This window comes from Neomonachus schauinslandi, chromosome 16 (assembly GCF_002201575.2).
Source record: "Neomonachus schauinslandi chromosome 16, ASM220157v2, whole genome shotgun sequence".
Classification (NCBI taxonomy): Eukaryota; Metazoa; Chordata; class Mammalia; order Carnivora; family Phocidae; genus Neomonachus; species Neomonachus schauinslandi.
The window spans coordinates 20176939-20193834 of record NC_058418.1 but is presented as its reverse complement, the minus strand read 5'-3'; positions in this window follow the sequence as shown (position 1 = coordinate 20193834).

The following is a 16896-nucleotide window of genomic DNA, read 5'->3' as shown; positions in this document are numbered from 1 at the left end:
AGTGCCTGCAGAGGTCTGAGTCAGAGGCTCCTGGGCCATGCGGGCACGATAGCTGGATCTGAGTGGGCTTTGCCTTCCAAAGCCTTGCTCCCACCTGCGACTCTGGACTTCCCCGGGAGGTCCAGGCCCGCGGCTAGAACCTCGGTACCTGCTCGTCTTCACTGGAGTTCTAGACTAGAACATAGAACACTGGGGCCCTGAGATGGTCACTGGTGGAGAGACAGGATGTAGAGCAGCCTTGTCCTCCATTTGGGAGCATGGCCAGCTATATCCTATGCCTCCCTGTGGCCGGTTCTCCGGAGCGCCTGCCTCCTCGGCGCCCCCTGCTGGCCCATTTTCACACTGCATGTGGCTTTGAGCTACACGGAACTCTCTCTCTCTCTTTTTTTTTTTTTAAAGATTTTATTTATTTATTTATTTGACAGAGAGAGACACAGCGAGAGAGGGAACACAAGCGGGGGGAGTGGGAGAGGGAGAAGCAGGCTTCCTGCGGAGCAGGGAGCCCGATGTGGGACTCGATGCCAGGACCCCGGGATCATGACCGGAGCCGAAGGCAGATGCTTAACGACTGAGCCACCCAGGCGCCCCAAGATCATTTTAGATAGTGAGAAGGGGCACGAAGGAAAGGAGACAGGGATGGGGGTAGAGATGTCACGTGAGATGTTGCAGTAGGGGACAGTCTCCCTGAGGAGGTGACCCTTCAAAAGTGGCAACCAAGTGATGGAGGCGTGGCCACGCAGGGACAGGGAGGGCCCTCCAGGGAGAGGAAACAGCAAGCACACAGGCTGGGCGGTGGGTACCAGCGCACCAGGCTGTGGCTCTGGGCACAGAGGGCCAGGGGAGCACCTGCCAGGCGAGGTCGGCAGGCCAGACCACAGACCACCGCGAGGGGTCTGGATGTCATCTGATGCTGGGCAGATGCGCCAGGAGGGCTGAGGAGCGGTGCCCCACTCTGGACTGCCTTGAACCCCATCACGACGAGGAAGACACACATTTGGCACGGGCCTGCGCCAACCGGGATCTGGGGAACACTGTTTTCTGGGAAGAATAAGTTTTTAATTAACAGGTTTTATTTACCACAGCCAAGTTCTCTCTTTCCCGTTTAAGAGAATTTTAAATTATCAGCTTTTATTTATCGCAAGGCAGTCTCCCCAGCAGGGACTCTTCCCTGTCGTCCCCCCCTCCCCGTGGGGTGTGAGCAGGGAGGAGGGGAAGCCAAGGTCGCTCTGTCCCCAGCAGGCCTGCCCCCAGGTCCAGGGAGGGACACAGCCCAAAGCTGGACTTGCCTTGCAGGGAAGACACTCCGTCTTCTTCCCTCCTCTTTCCTGGCTGCAGACAATGTGAAAGGAGGCTGTCGATTACCTTTTCGGATGTGGTTTGCCAAAGCAGTGTCTGAATTAAATCTCGCCCGCTCAATCCTACCAGGGTGCCTCTGGTCCAGAGCGCTCCCTGGGTTGAACAGGAAACGTTGCGGGCTTTTGGGCCCTCACTAATTCCATTGTGCGGTTTCAATGTCACTCTATTGAAATCCCTGTCAGAGAGCCCTTAAGGACAGCCAGTTTTATTTACTGTCAATATAACCGCTCCTTGGTTAATACCGGCCTAAACACCATCAGGGAAGGAAGGACCGTGTCTCATAAACTGGACATCTCTCCTGCTAAAGGAACAAAGAACGCTCTTCCGGCTCTCCTTGGCATATGTGCATATTAAAAAAATTATTGAGCCCATTTTAATATCTTTTCAACTGATGCGGGGATTTTAAGACCTTTCTAAGTATAGTAGCAATAAATCCCATTTGTATTTCACCCAAATATACAAAACCCAAATACTTTTTGATTGAGAGAGGAGAAGCAACTGGCCCACACCTTGGGTTTTTTGGTGGCTCAGTTCCCGACAGCATCAACAACAAAAAACCGCATTGTAGCAATCAGCCTTCTAATGAGCCTCTAACTTGGTTTCTACCTTATCCCAAAGGTATAGGGAATAGCACTGCTTTTTTTAAAATATCAAGAAAACATCATTTGCTCTAAAATGTCCCTAAAAGCAGGTCTAAATTGCCAATAAAGGCTAGGTAATTGTATCAGCATGGATCAGAAAGCATTTCTCAGGCCCAATGAAAGAGTTTGCAAGGCTGAGGAAGTGTGCACGTGGTCCTTGGGAAACTGCCCGCCCAGTCGGGCCAAGGACGGCATTCTTAACCCAATGCAATTTCCCTTTGAAAGCCGCATGTCATCCTCTCCCCCCTCATTTTGGTCTAATCTGTTAAACTTAATTTCTCCTGAGTTGTCTGTAAACTCAGGTTAGATCAAAGAAACTTTCTGGCTCTTTGGTTTTGAAGAGTACACCTTCCTCGTGGCCCCTCGTAATCTGGTTCTGAATGATTTCTCTCCCCATCCAGGGCAATGGCTTATGGCCCGAAAAGGCAAAACGCATGGGAGGCTTGTCTTCTTAGCAGCATGACCAGTCTTGCCGTCCACCTTAGAGTTCCATAATCACTTGACTAGCAAACACATATACAGTATAAATATTTAAGAAAAAGTAAATTCCATTAAGCTGCTGTATGATAGACGCAGTGGTAGGTACTTATCTTTGAAATATTAAACTCTAGACATTTATATCCATACAAAAAAAGAGTTTCCTGCCATTTGATGAGAATTATGTGCCTGGCACTAATAAAATATTAAACTCCAATTTAAAAGATAAGTATCTTATCCACTTTTTTCATAATAAAACACTTTACAGTGCTCAGGAAAGCCAATATGCATCAGAATTTCCATACAATACTGTATTTACAAACTTTCATAAAAGTTTGGTGTCTGCATTTATCAGTGACTGGTTTTACACTAGCATCCTGATTATTCTCCCTAATGACATGGTGCATTTCAATAATGCATGATGGAAGGTGTACAAACAGTCTTTTTTTTTGTATATGGTAATCCCATATTTTTGGTTAGGGCTCTCACTGTCAGTTAATTAAATGGAGGTGGTCACTAAGATTGCATTATCCTTTTCAGTCCCCATTATATAAATTAATGTCAAACTGATGCAATGTTTCATGTTTAAAATAACAGATACAAGTGTTAAAAATTATAGCCTGCAGTTTTCCTATTTGACAATGCATTATTTTCAGCTGCAAATGTCAGTTTCTAACCAATATTCTGCCAAGAATATTGTGGAGAGGGCAATGAGTAGTAAGTGTGAGTTATCAAATTTAGTGTCTTTTGAAATTTACCCAGTGTTGCCAGGGTGAGGGTGGGGGATCAGTCAATGAGCACATGTGAATTAATGGAGGCTCCCTCTCTGGAGCCCTGTGGGGTGAGGAAGGGAGCCAGAACTACAAGAGCTACCTGGGAGTGCAGTACATGGGTCCTGGCACAGCCCAGGAGGACCAGCCCGCGGGTGGGGTCCCGGGCGCCTCTGCTGGGGACAGCTCAGAGACGGAACAGCTAGAACTTTGTGACATTTTTTTTTTAAAAGATTTTGTTTATTCATTTGAGAGAGAGAGAGCACAAGTGGGGTGAAGGGCAGAGGGAGAAGCAGACTGCCCGCTGAGCAGAGAGCCCGATGCGGGGCTAGATCCTGAGACTCCAGGATCATGACCTGAGCTGAAGGCAGACTATTAACTGACTGAGCCACCCAGGTGCCCTAGAACTCTGAGACATTTTCAAATGGCCTTACCTAATGTGAACTGGACTTCCTAAGCCCCAGTCTTTTATTTCTAACATAAATCTCACCTTTGGCTTCAATGCTCTTGAACTGGGCTTGGCCACTGACAGAATGTTCCTGACGCCCCGGACCGTTTGGTCTCCCACAGCGGAAGTCTCGTGGGGAAGCCTCCAAGTCCCTGCGGAGATTGGCTTCGACAAAAGGATTTCTATTAGCAGCCTTCTCCTCTTCCTTCTTTGTTTTGATAGATGTCAAAAGACAGCTCTGCTTTAAGAAATTAATTACTCAAGAGGATGATTGGAGGTAGAAAGCCAGGACAGGTAACTAGTGTGATGTTTTAAATCAACAAAAATCACTGCAGGAGCAAAAAACCCAATCCCTTCAGGGGCAGGTTTGGGATCGAGAAGTGGCATGTACGTTCCTGAGCTGTGTCCCTGGGCTCACGAGCAAGCCAATGCTTTTAGCTTGGGTGATAGTGCAGCAGAGGACCAACTAAGTTCCCGATATCCACAGGTCCCGGAGAAACATTAAATACTCTGAAGCTGTGATCCCCGGAAGAGACCTTTATTCCTAGTAAACTTTAGGCTTCCAGCAGGAAGTACCACCCTTCAGAGCAGGGGGTGTCGATGCTTGCCCCCTCTGCAGCCCAGCTGATGCTCAGCCAGAGATGGTCAGCTTGTCCTGGGAATGTCACCGATTCAACACCTCAGAGAAAAACCCTGTCCAATTCTAGCAGAGAGAGCAGAGGTGGCTAGGCCTCCGAAATTTTAAAATATTAAACATCCTGTAGCCAAAAGGACAGTGGATTTGTGAGTTGTCTATTCACTGGATATGTGTCCCGACAAAGTAGACAAAAATATGTCGTATTTTCTCCTGAGGATGTTAGTGTATGTGGTCACTTTTGCAGATGTGAGGGGCCATTGGTAAAGGTGACAAGTGACTCTTGCATTGCTTGGCTGCAGACATCAGCTAATTCTTGAACGAGAGCTCTCTCCCCTTCCCTTCCAGGAGATGAACAGTGGAAGAGCTCCTTATTTCTGTAAATTACTGTAGAAACAATGGGCTGCAATTATCATCACGTTTGAAAAGCATCCACTAATTACACTCTGGATAAACTGCACTTAATACCTATGATATCTATCATGAGCAAATCAGTGTGATGCCCTAGCATGCACTGATCCCTTTATCTTCCAATATTTGGAAGAAATAATTGCTCTGTAAAGAGTTCCTTAAAAGCCTGGCCTGCTGGGGTTCCCTTCGGCAGCTGTTCCAAGGGCTGCAGTCTGAGGGGGATGACATGGCTCTTATTTTGGGGGTGGGGGGAGTGCATCAGGGTCCTGCCTCGGCTACTCACTACTTGTGTGACTTCAGGTGAGTTTCCTGACCTCTCTGAGCTTCTGTTTCCTTCTCCGTGAAATGGGGGAGAGAATAAGACTTTCGATGTAGGGTTATTATGAGGATTAAGTGTGCCAATACGTGTAAAGCATTTAAATTGTTGTTTGGTGTGTGATTTAGAGGTTCTGGAAGGCTTGGTTATAGCCTCTCACTGGGTTGACAGGGTTGACACTGGTGATGGTGTCGCCTGGTGGTGGGGGTGGGGGTGGGGGCCTGGGGTCTGGTCAGACCCTCTGCAGCAGAGGTCTGTCTGCTCCGGGCTCCTGTGGCATCCTCTGGGGGCTTTGGCAGGTTTTGGGTTCAGCCTGAGTCTTGGGGAAGGAGGCCTCACTTGGGTTGCTCATACTTCACAGATTCCTGGGGTGGTGAACCTGGAATCAAACAAGAGTACCACCTTCCTGGTCTCATCGGGAGGCTCAGATGAAGCAGATCACATAAAAGGGGGCTTTGAAAAGTAAACTGCATGCGAAATGAGGCATTGATGGCAACAACACTTCAGTCTTAAAAACATGGTTCCCAGTTATGGATTGTTTGGGACCCATTCCGTTCCCCCCTTGCAGCCCGCTGCCTCTGCCTTAGGGGAGAACCCCCCATACCCTCCTTTCATCTCCCAGTTAGAATGATCCTCTAAGAAAACAGGCCCTGTGGCCCTCTGGATGAAAGCTGGCTTCCTCATTGCCCCAGGCTCAAGTTCAAGCTCTGGGGCATGACTCCTTTCTGTAACCTCACCTCTACTCACTCACCCTTTTCCTTCGTGCTCCAGCCAGCTGGAACCTTGTGTCATTTCTGGAAAATGCTGCATCTTCCCGCCTCTCTTGTCTGTGCAGGGCACTGAGCAGTCACGGACAAGGGCTCTAGAGCTAGATTTCTTGGATTCAGATCCCTGCGCATCGTGGAGAAGCTGTGTGACCTTGGGCGAGTTACTTAGCTTCCCTGAGCATTAGTTTTCCCATCAATAATTCAGAGTACTTATCTCCTAGGGTTGTAATGGGGATTAGTCAGTTAAAATGCAAACAATGCTAGGGGTCTTGGGTACTTTTTTTTTTTTTTTTCTTGTGAAATGAGCCTGAAGAAAGAGTGACTCCTGGGAGATTCGAAGATGAGTCCTCTGAGATGGGAGAGGATGCTTGCTCTTTTCTTTCTGTGGTTACTTGGTGATTTAGGTTTCAGCTTCTTTTCTCAGGAAGCCTCTTTCATTCCACAGCTGTAGCTGTGCATGATTCACTATTTGGTCTCCCAGGACGTGGCCCTAGTAGGACCTTCAGGAACCAGAGAAGCCCAAGGCCAAATGGGCATTTGTAATTTCCAGATCCAGCCTTTGAAATTACTGATACACCATCATTGTTTTTATTCATACAACCTGGTATGTGATTGTAGAATCACCTTGAGGACCATTCTAGACTTGCTCTAATGTTCTTTTTGTCTGGGAAAAAAAAAATGCAAAACAGAGAGGAGTGTAGTTTTCTATAATATGACTCTTAATTAAGAAAAGTTACCTGGAAAAAGAAAATGAAGAAGAATATGAAGGAGATGACAGAGGAAGAGGAGAAAAAGAAGAGGGGAGAGGGAGAGGGAGATGAAAAAGGAGGAAAAAGGAGGAGGAGGGATGGAGGGAGGGTGGAGAGAGGGAGGGAGAGAAGGAGAGGGAGGGAAGGAGGGAAGGAAGGAAGGAAGGAAGGAAGGAAGGAAGGAAGGAAGGAAGAAAGGAAGGAAGGAAGGAAAGAGAGAGAAAGTTGAGAACCCCTGTCTCACTTCCCTGGACCCAGCTCACTCTCTACCATATAACTTGAAGCCGATCTCATGGAAAATTTGATGCCTGAAATCTGAACTATCTGTTCTGTGTGACAAGGATGGGGTGGGTGGCTTCTGTCTGCAATTTAAGGTAAAATTAACGCATATGCTTCGTCGGTATTTTCACAGTATAAGACTTCCAGCCAAATGCGAGTGTTTCCACACACTTCCTTCTTGAGAAGACAGATTTGCATATGCATTAAGGCCATTTTATCAGAATGCACACACAGAGGAATGACACATCTCATTGACAGCGCCCGGGTGACGGATAACTCCACACAAAACATACATTTGAGAGGAAAATAGGAGAAGGAATAGAATTAAAGGCCGGTGTGCACGTGGCATCGTGTTTTGTGTGAGGAACCACAGATTGGCTTGCCTGACTCACTTCCCGGCTCTGGCTCTGCAGAAGTCGTGAGTCAGGTGGTGACAGGTGCTCCGATCTACCTGCGCTTCCTGGGGGCGAGGTGTGTTGCCGGGCCTTAGCGTCTTTGAGGATAGCTGAGGCAGGGAGCCCTACCTGCTCTGTGGTACCTGCCGTCTGACTCTACCTTCCCACCTCTCCCCCGTCACCTTGCTCAGGTGTTCTGGCCACGAGGGCGGGGCCTCTGATTGTGCGGGTCCCACTGCTCAGAACACTCTTACTGCAGACTGTCACATGGGGCCTCCAGAGGAGAGTTTACAGGCAAGCTCATGCCACTTAGGCTTTGGGGCTCTTCACTCGCAAGTTCCTTTCCATTAATTCTGTTCTCAGCACAAATTTCACCTTTGCAGAGAGGGCTTGGTCATGTTGCTCCCAACCCCGAGTCACTGCACACTTCATCCTGGTGTGATGGAACTTAACGACTCTCAGAAATTGTCCAGTTCATTCACTCATTCACTCACTCATGCCTAGCTTGTTTGTCTGTTCCCCATCTGACTCTCTGAGAGCCCAGGGCTCTGGTCTGGCCGCCCCCCTCGCTTCCCACATCCACAGCCCTTTACGGCAGGTGTGTGGCCAATGGGAGTTGGACAAATGAGTGGATGCCCTAGGCCACCCATGACTTTTTCTACCCCCCCCCCCCGGGTATGTCATTTGCTTCCCTGGAATTATGAGCCTCCTTATAAAGTGTGGAGGGGTTGGCTCGGTGCATTAAATGTTTCTATCCATGCCTTTTATGCTCCAGGAACTGTGCTAGGGCCGAGGTCCAGCAAAGAGCAAGATAGGTGCCATCTCTGTCTTGATGGAGAGGGCAGTGCTCAGAAGACACAGACATTTAACAGAAAATCACACAACCATTTAATAAGATTAGTGGCGGCTAATTAAGAGGCTCATGTGAGCGCAACATCATTGGTGCTCTGCTGAGGAGCCTCTGGATGGTTGCCAAGGCCCTGCCCACACCTAGCGTGCCTTCCTGCTACTTTGACCGCGCACTGCCAGGAGGCGGGGTCCTGCCTCAGTGCCTCGGAGAGTGGGCGCGCTCAGAGGGGCACCATGTCCTTTGGCCTCCCTGCGGACCATGGCCTCTCTCTTCCGAGGAGCTGGCATGAGGAGGAAGCAATCTCCGGCTACCCCCTTCCCCTCCACCCACCATACATATCTTCAAGTCCAAGGGTGCCTGGGAGCCTCCCACTCAGGCAGCCATGTTACCACTTGGAATGTCTTCTTCTCTCCTTTGCCAGCTGAGTGATTGCTTCCAGCAATGAGGGGGAATGGGGGTGCAAAGGAAAGTGGGTGGCCTAGTGCCCAAGGTGTCAGATGTTGGGCTGATTGTGCCAGCTCAGATAGGGTCTTCACATTCTAATCATCTGGGAAATCCAAGTTGAAAAATTAAACACAGGCAAACCCAAACCTTCTCTTTTTATGAAATGTCTCTATAACAAATGCAGATGACAAATGGGTATTCAGTTTTTCAAAAGGACTGGGTGAGCCATGGTGGCTGTCTTTTCCCTTTTATGAGTGTGTGGACCTGGCTTCCTTGGGAAACCTCTTGCATAGATTCACCTCTTTTCCCTGAGAGCCACTGGTGGCTGAAGAGCGGCGGGCAGCTCAGACACCTGGTCTGGTCCGCGTACAAACGAAGGTGGTGGCTGGAAGCTTGTGTCCACGACAGACACCCAGGCTACCTTTGTCGGAAGTTCAAATTCTGCAGCGGGCATGCCCACACATGTACCTTCTCTAGGTCCCCATCTGTGGGAGCAAACGATGCAGTTTGGGGTGGGAAGCCTTTTAGCAGACTATATACAATTGTCCGAATTGGTCTATATTTAATCATATTAATCTGCATTACTGATGCAAAAGATCAAAAACTCACCCCTTTTAGCTGTTCTTCACTATGGAGATGCAACCAGAGTCGGGAGCAAAGATTCCGGTCCCTAGGACTGTTTTAAACTCTGTGCCCATCCTGTTCTTCCAGCCAGCGTTTAGCTGAGGCATGTGGCTAACGGTGGGAGGACAGAAGCCATCACCGATCACCAAGGATAATTTGTGAGAGGGCGACATAGCTGAATGCAATTAACCCTATTGTCAGTGGTTAAGATTCTTGCAATGACAGGTGAATCCGAAGTGCAAGATATCAGAACTGTTTGTTGTTAAATTTCCACCTAGAACTCTTATTTTGCTAAGAAATTGCAGCAGACTAAAAAAAAAAAAAATGTTTTTTTATCAAGTGTCTCCCTGGGTGCTAAGTCTATATACTACATTGTTGCAATCGATTAATTTTTTTCTGTTGCAGACATGGATGATGGCTCCTGTCTTTGCTCTCTCTCTAACCTGGAAGCTTCCCTCTGTCTTTAGGAGAGAATTTGTAATTGTTGGAATATTCTTGGCCATCCTTCATTTGGAATTTATGTGGTAATTTCAGCAAAACCGAGACCTTGTGCAGCAGTTTTCATCTTTTTCAAGGCTGCCTCTATTTCTTGAGATGCTGGAGGGTTTCCAATTATTCCTTCTGGTCTCTTTGGATGTGAATTGTAACAGATCAGCTGAGAGTCGCAGTTCAACATTGTTAAGCTTATCAATATAAATATAATGTTAAACCCCTTTTAGATAATTGGAGCTATGTGTGAAAATGTGACCAATTTGTGCATAAATTGGTCCTACACTTCTTCCTGGCAGAGACAGAGAGAGAGGGAAAGAGAGACCAACCATATGGGAGGCTGGTTCGCTTCTTCTCAAGGACTTTTCTACACCTTGAGTCCTTGATCTGGTTTTGTGGCTGCTGACAGTCGGGAACCTGCAGAGGTTATGCAAAACCATAAGGTCCTTCGCCCTTTTGAACCAAATTCTTCCATCCTAGAGGCTATAAAGTGAATATCAACAAGGCACTTACACATCACACCAATGGGGAAGTTGCAGACAGTCTTGAGATTTAACTGTCTCTGCTTGGACAGCTACCAAATTCAAACAACCAAATGGAGAGACTGACGCCCATGGAGAGGGGGAAGAGAGGGTGCTGAGGGAAATCCTGGAACTGACTCCTCCTGCTTGGAAACCTTGCTGAAACCTCGGGATCCTGGAAAGCTCACATTCTTTTTGCTGTGTGAGAGTTTGCATGGGGTGGGGGCGGGGACCCATCCATTTCTCCAGCCCTGGGTCCTCTGGACTGGGGTCCGGAGGCGAGCGGTGCGGTGGTTACTCTATGACTGCCCACAGCGTTGTATGGAGTCAGAAGCCTGTTTATCAGAATCCATGCCCTCAACAACATTGAGCTACGTATTATTATTCAAACTCTAGAAATAAAGAAATTGAGGTTCTCAGAAGATTAAGACTAAAAACAAAACAAAACAGAAACAGCTGTTCAAGGATACTCAGAACAACTTCTGAAGTCCATTCCGTGGTCTGTAAGTTTTAAGAAGAGTGCGTATTTGCCTGCAACAGAGCTGGGCACAATGGGAGCGCGATTAAGGAAGGAGTAGTCTGCGGGGTTACCTGCGGGTTTCTGGTCAGCCTGAGTGGGGAGGTGGCACCTGTCTCCATGAGCCCACTACAGAGGTGGCCCTGGGGCTGGAGGCATTCAGGTGGTGGGGGTTCTGTGCCTGTGGTCTTCAGGGGTGCTGAAGGGCACCTTCAGGAAAGGGGACCCAGAACAACAGACTTACCCAGACACTACGGGGTCTGGGGGGAATGCAGACAGGACGCCAGAGCCTTCCACCAACCACTCCCAGGCATGGAGGGCGTCCACGCCACCATGGTTGCCGGGCAGAGCTGAGCCTGGCCGGGAACAGACTTCTCTTTCCCGCTGCTCCAGCTCACTCAGAAAATCCAGCAGCTCCCCCTTGGAGCCCCATACAAGTTTGGCCTCTGACTTCAGGGCTGCTCAGGGTGGGAAGACATAGAATGGCCTCCCCAAACCAAAAAGAGTCCCAGAGACCCTTTGTCCTGGGAAGAGTTGTTTTCTGAGAAAGTCAAAGATGACCGTTGAAACTTGCGGTCACAATTCCGAATGGACGGCAAGATTCCCTGGTCATGAGCATTTCTGTGACTCCTCGCCTTCTCCCTCCAATCTGGGGGAGAGGGAGCGCATAAAGAGCTTTCTTGGACATCAAATGCTCTGTTAAAGCAGGAAGATGAGTGAAGCAGACATGAATCAGAAAACATATGGATCCAATTTTGGTTTAAAAATTAATGGGAAAACACATTCTCATCAAACTCAAAACAATGAAAAATATTTTTTAAGCAGGCAAAAAATCCAAAATACAGCTGGGTTTGCCCGGCTCCACACAGATTCCTTACCGCCCTGGTCTCCTTCCTTGATTTTCAAAAATAGCAAGAGCCTCAGAAGGATGCGTGGAATAAATTAGGGCAGCATGAGTTAGGTGTCGGCTTCCAGCAGGGTGGGCCACCAGGAACAGGGCCCTAAAAAGACACGGCGATGGCAGAGGTTTGGCCACCAGCCCCTCTGGTGGTGTGAACGGACCAAGAAGAGGTGCCTGCCCAGAAGGGAGCAATGAAGAGGCCACAGGCATGTCCGTGACAGGGACATTAGGCTCACACACTCACCACTAATCTCATAAAAGGAAAAGGAAGCACAAACCAAAGGGAGTTCATCTTCTGTCACCCACTGGGTGTGACCTCACCTTAGGAGAGGGATCCTGCCAGGCACCGTCCCCAGCGAGTCCTTCCCTTACTAAGCCCCTCCATTCTCTTTCCCACACCCCTGCATCCACAGATCGACAGCATCCCGGGGTGACTCTTCTGAACCAAGCCATCCCCTGGTGCCCCAGCCAGGCCTTCTGAAGAATGGAGGATGAGGGAATTGGTTGATGGAAGTGACAGGCAGTGGGAGGGGAAGTCTGAATTATCAGACTTTATCTTTAAAGAGAAAGCATAGGCTGCCAGCTGGAGTGCACCTGAACCTGTCACCACACCTGCCATTGTATTTGCATCGAAACCCATCCCTTTCTTCTTCCTTCTCACATCAGGAAAGGGAGGTCCTCAGTCCAAGGTAATCCCTTCTGCCATATGCTGGTCCCATCCCTCTGCCTCCCCGGGACCCTGAGAATCTCCATTCTCTGCTCCTTGTTAGACTGTTCTCTTCCTCGTGGGGTGTTTTCAGCACAGTGTTTAAACGCTCCTTCTTGGAGCCACAGACCGCCTGGCGTTGTAACCTTGGGGGTGGCACCCAGCTTCCCTGTCCCTGGAGTCCCCATCAGTGAAATGGAGACAATACTAGCTTAATAATGTGCTTATTTTGAAGATGAAAAGAGTTAATACGTATAAAACACTTATAAGTGTCTAGTGCATCATAAGCATAAAAGAAATGTAGGTGACCCTGCTCCCTTTCTGCCAATATTTAAATGTGCTCAGATCTCTCATGTTAAAGAAGAAATTCTTTCTCAACCTCACATCCACTTGCAACCACAGTCCCCTCCAAGTTCACCCTTGCTGTTAGACTTCTTGGGCGGAGGGGTGGGAGAGCTATGAACACCTGTTGTTTCTCCTCCTGAATCCATGGTGATTCAACTCTCCCTGCATTTGTTTCACTGAAACTGCTTGTGCCACACACTTCCTGCCATTAAACCTGTTTCACATGTCATCGTATCTCTGTGCACCCTTGGCCGTGGTGACCCATGTGCCTGCTTGCCCTCTCCAGCCCAGTCCTCTCCCATGAGCCCCGCTGGGAAAGGACTCTCAGATGCCTCATGGACATCTAACTCTGCCCTTCCCTGCTGTCCCCCAAGCTGTTCTCTCCAGGAGTACCTATATCCATGGGGTGTGTCAGCGAGCACCCTGTGGTTTAAACCAATGGCCTAGGGGGTCATTCTTAAGCCCCCCCACCCCCGCCGCCATCTCTCACGATGATCTTATGTCCTAACTGCCTATCAGATCCCTGGACATCTCTCCAGATCCATCACCAATTCTCAAACTCAGACCACTACTACCCTGCCCCTGAATTACTGCAATTGTCTGTCAAGTGTCCCTTGGCCTCCAGCCATTCTTCCCTCCCATCTGTCCTCCACACTCCATTAGGGAGCGCTCTTCTAATATCACTGCCACCATCCCTGTCCCTGTCCCCACTGAACACTCATTAATGGTTCCCCATTGCCTTGAGAAAGAGGCCCAGACTGCTGAATCTGCTTTTCAGAGCTCTTGACTTGCTCATGTCCACTACTATTGCCGATGGGAGTTCTCTTTCCATACTCTGTGTTCCAGCCACACAGACTTAGCGGACATTTGTCATGTATTGGCTGCCAGCGTCTGAATAGTTCACTTTGATTTGGGCAAGTCCCCCAGTGTGAATCTGCATCCAAAGGGATGTAGCTATTTCCTCTCGCTGCTCACTGGCATCTTACATGAGATCACTTGACTCAGACTTGGTTGGTCAGGTGCTCAGTGAAGGTGACGCCAGTGTCAGTGTCCTGATGAACCTTTCCTAGGGGGTAGACTTGGCTGTGTTCTTGGTAGTCCAGCTTCCTTTGGTCTCTGCATGATTCCTCAGCTTTCCTTTGCTTTGATAAGCTATCAATAAGCTTCCAACAAACTCCTTTTCTTTTGACGTTATTCAGGGTCAGCGCCTAGTGTTTGTAATCAAGAACTTTTGATGGTTACTTGGAATTTCTTGTAGACCCTCAGACATACAAGGCATGTGAGGATCTCTCCTGTATGTGCTTCACTTGGCCTACTCCCCTTCATTCTTTGGACTTGGATTTAAAGACCCCTTCTTTGTCCAGAGCCTCACCCTTACCTTCCTCACCTAGACCAGGTTAGATGGCCCTGTGGAATGGCTCTGTATCAATCTGGTTTTTTTTTCTCTATCATGGCATTTATTACTCATATGTGTGAATGCCTGCTAAGTTGTCTTCACCACTGGATGCAAGATATTCAAGCACCTCATCTGTCTTGTTTACTCTTGATTTCCCAGGGCCCAGCACCCAGCATAGTATCATAGTGAGCAGCTCTCACTAAATGCTGGTGAAATGAATGGATTCGTTGCAGTCCCATGCCAGTGCCTGGGGCTGGGTTCTCTAATCCACACATCCTTGGAGGTCCTAAGCTCCTGACACTCTGGTGTGAATCACTTGCCCACGTCATCTCTAAGCCCCACCTCCTAGACTTCTCTTCCCACTCTGTAGAAACCCACGACAACGGCCACACACACAGACCTGGATCCTTCTTGGGAGAAGCCAATCTGTGGCATGCCATTTTGTGGTACTTGTGCATACTATGCACAGAAGTACTTGACCAAGAACCAGCTAGAATGAAACATCCTGCCTTAGGCACTGGAAGAAGTGTCCTGTAGTAATGGTAAGAGCAAGAAAGTAGAAGAGGAACAAAAATGAGGTGTTAGTCTTGTCCAACAGAATATTAGTTCTTGCTTAGTACATGGTGAATACGGAGTATGTATTTGTTGACTGATTGAATATATTACTTATAGTAAAGCAACATAAAATACATGCAATCATCTTGCTAATTCAAGGATAAGAGATTCATAAAACAAAACATGTAAGTGGCATAGGATTGCCCAGCACCCATTATTATTGATTGAAGATGAAAAAAATGTAATTGCTATGACTTTATTTAGATAACACCAGAAATATTTCATATAAGGACTTTCATGATCTCACTTGAGCACTTGCTCTTCTAATGCATTTTTCCTTACAATATCTTAATTAATTGCTTATGAATTCTCCTGATTTGGAGTTTATGTTTCAGAAGTATATTCCCCAGGGGAAGAAATGCAGTACTGTCCTTATCCACCTCTATCCATGGCTCTTCTTCACAAAAACACCCTCTGCTATTCCTTCTGGTCCATTCTTTTTTTATTGCCTTCCCTGCTGCTCTACCCAACTCCTACTGCAAGGCCTCCTTCAAATCTGACCTCCTCTGAGAAATCTCTCTGGATTGTTCCAGCCCATCTTCTCCTGCCTTTCTCTGAACACCTTCAGGACCCGATTCTATATTGACTGCTTCTGCTGTGTGGTTGTGTCATTTATGAGTTAAGTCCAACAAAGACAAAACTAAGTCTGAGACAAAATTAACCGTCTGTTTATTCATAACCATACAGCAAGGGAACCCATCTGTGTCACTTTTGTGGGCAAGGTTTCAAGGGCGTTAGAAAGGAGTACATTTTATAGAGTAAAAAGGGGAAATATGGAGACGGTCTCTGATTGGCAAACACCCTGTTAAGATGGGGTTTGGGAAGCTGGGGAGACTTTCTAATTGGTCTTTGGATCCAACTGTTGGTTGGCTGCAGTTTGGGGACTTTTCAAGAGTGGAAGGATTGTTCCATGTTGGGATGGAGGGTTTTCTGTGCCCGGCCATTTCCTGGAACTGGTGGGGGCGGGACGGCTGGCTGCCATGGCCGGCAGTCTCTCAAGTCTGATAGCGCAGCTTATGGGCTGCCACGAGGCAGAAATCATGTCTCACACATTCCTTGTATGTGCTTCACTTCTTGGCTTACAGCCAGCATTCAGCCCTACTTCCAGATTTAACGTGAAGACTTGTTGAATTGGCTTTGGGGGAGGAATGGTACTGTATGGTTACATACTCCCTGGTATATTTGTGTGTGTGTGAGTGTGTGTGTGTGTGAGTGTGTGTGTGTGTGTGTTTATTCTCATATCTGGAAAATATGAAGGTTGACATGAGGAAGGGACATGAATTGATATGCCTTGTACATCACTGTTCTCAGTATCCCCCATCAAAGAAATCCATTGCTGAATGTGTGTCCCCAGTGTCTAGCTGGTTTGAGGTATCTGGCTAAGTACTGAGGCATTGGGAAAGAAGCAGTCAGGAAACAGATGATGTCCTACCAAGGACTGTCCTGAAAGTACCCTCCCCAAGGTACAACTGAGCTATACTGGCTTCATTCCTAACTGAGCCAGCCAATGTTCAACAGGATGGAGATGCTCTGACAGGCACAGGAGTTGCCCTGCAGCCTTGGGTGCCCAGAAATCACGCATAGAGAGGACATATTGCTACAGGGCTGCCTATGTGGATGAAACTGGAAACTTCACAATCGAGTCATGGAGACTAATATGTTACGCTCCATTGGAAACATGAACATGAGGCAGAATTCAGTGGCCAAAACCCACAGAGACTAAGACAACTTTTGGAAAAGTGGTTCTCGATGAACACTTGCTGGCTGATGGATTTAACGAATGCATATTTTTGAAGGCTAGGGCTAGGTCACTGCCTCCCAGCAGCTCTGTCCACCATTGCTGGTGCCATCATGCGTTTTGACCGTGCTCTGGGTGTGTGGAGTGATGTCAGCACAGGGGTGACCAGTGAAGAGCGGCATCTGATGGGGAGGGGTCTTTTCTGGACTTGGGCCCCATGACCCAGCCTGGTGAGATGGAGGAGCTTGGGTGCTGAGGAAAGGCAATATCTAACATAGCTGAACTGTTCTGCCCTTTCATGGCCAGGCACTTGGGGTAAGAAGAACAGCATCCCTAATGGTGGATAGCATTGGAATTAGCTGTCTCTGCAAAGAGATTCCATGTCTAGCACAAGTCTTTCCAGTCACTGGCCATGACTTCGCATCTCCCTGTTGATATATATATATATTTTTTTTTTTTCTCAAAATTAAACGACAGAGTCATTGTGCACTTGGAGCTTCCATGGTA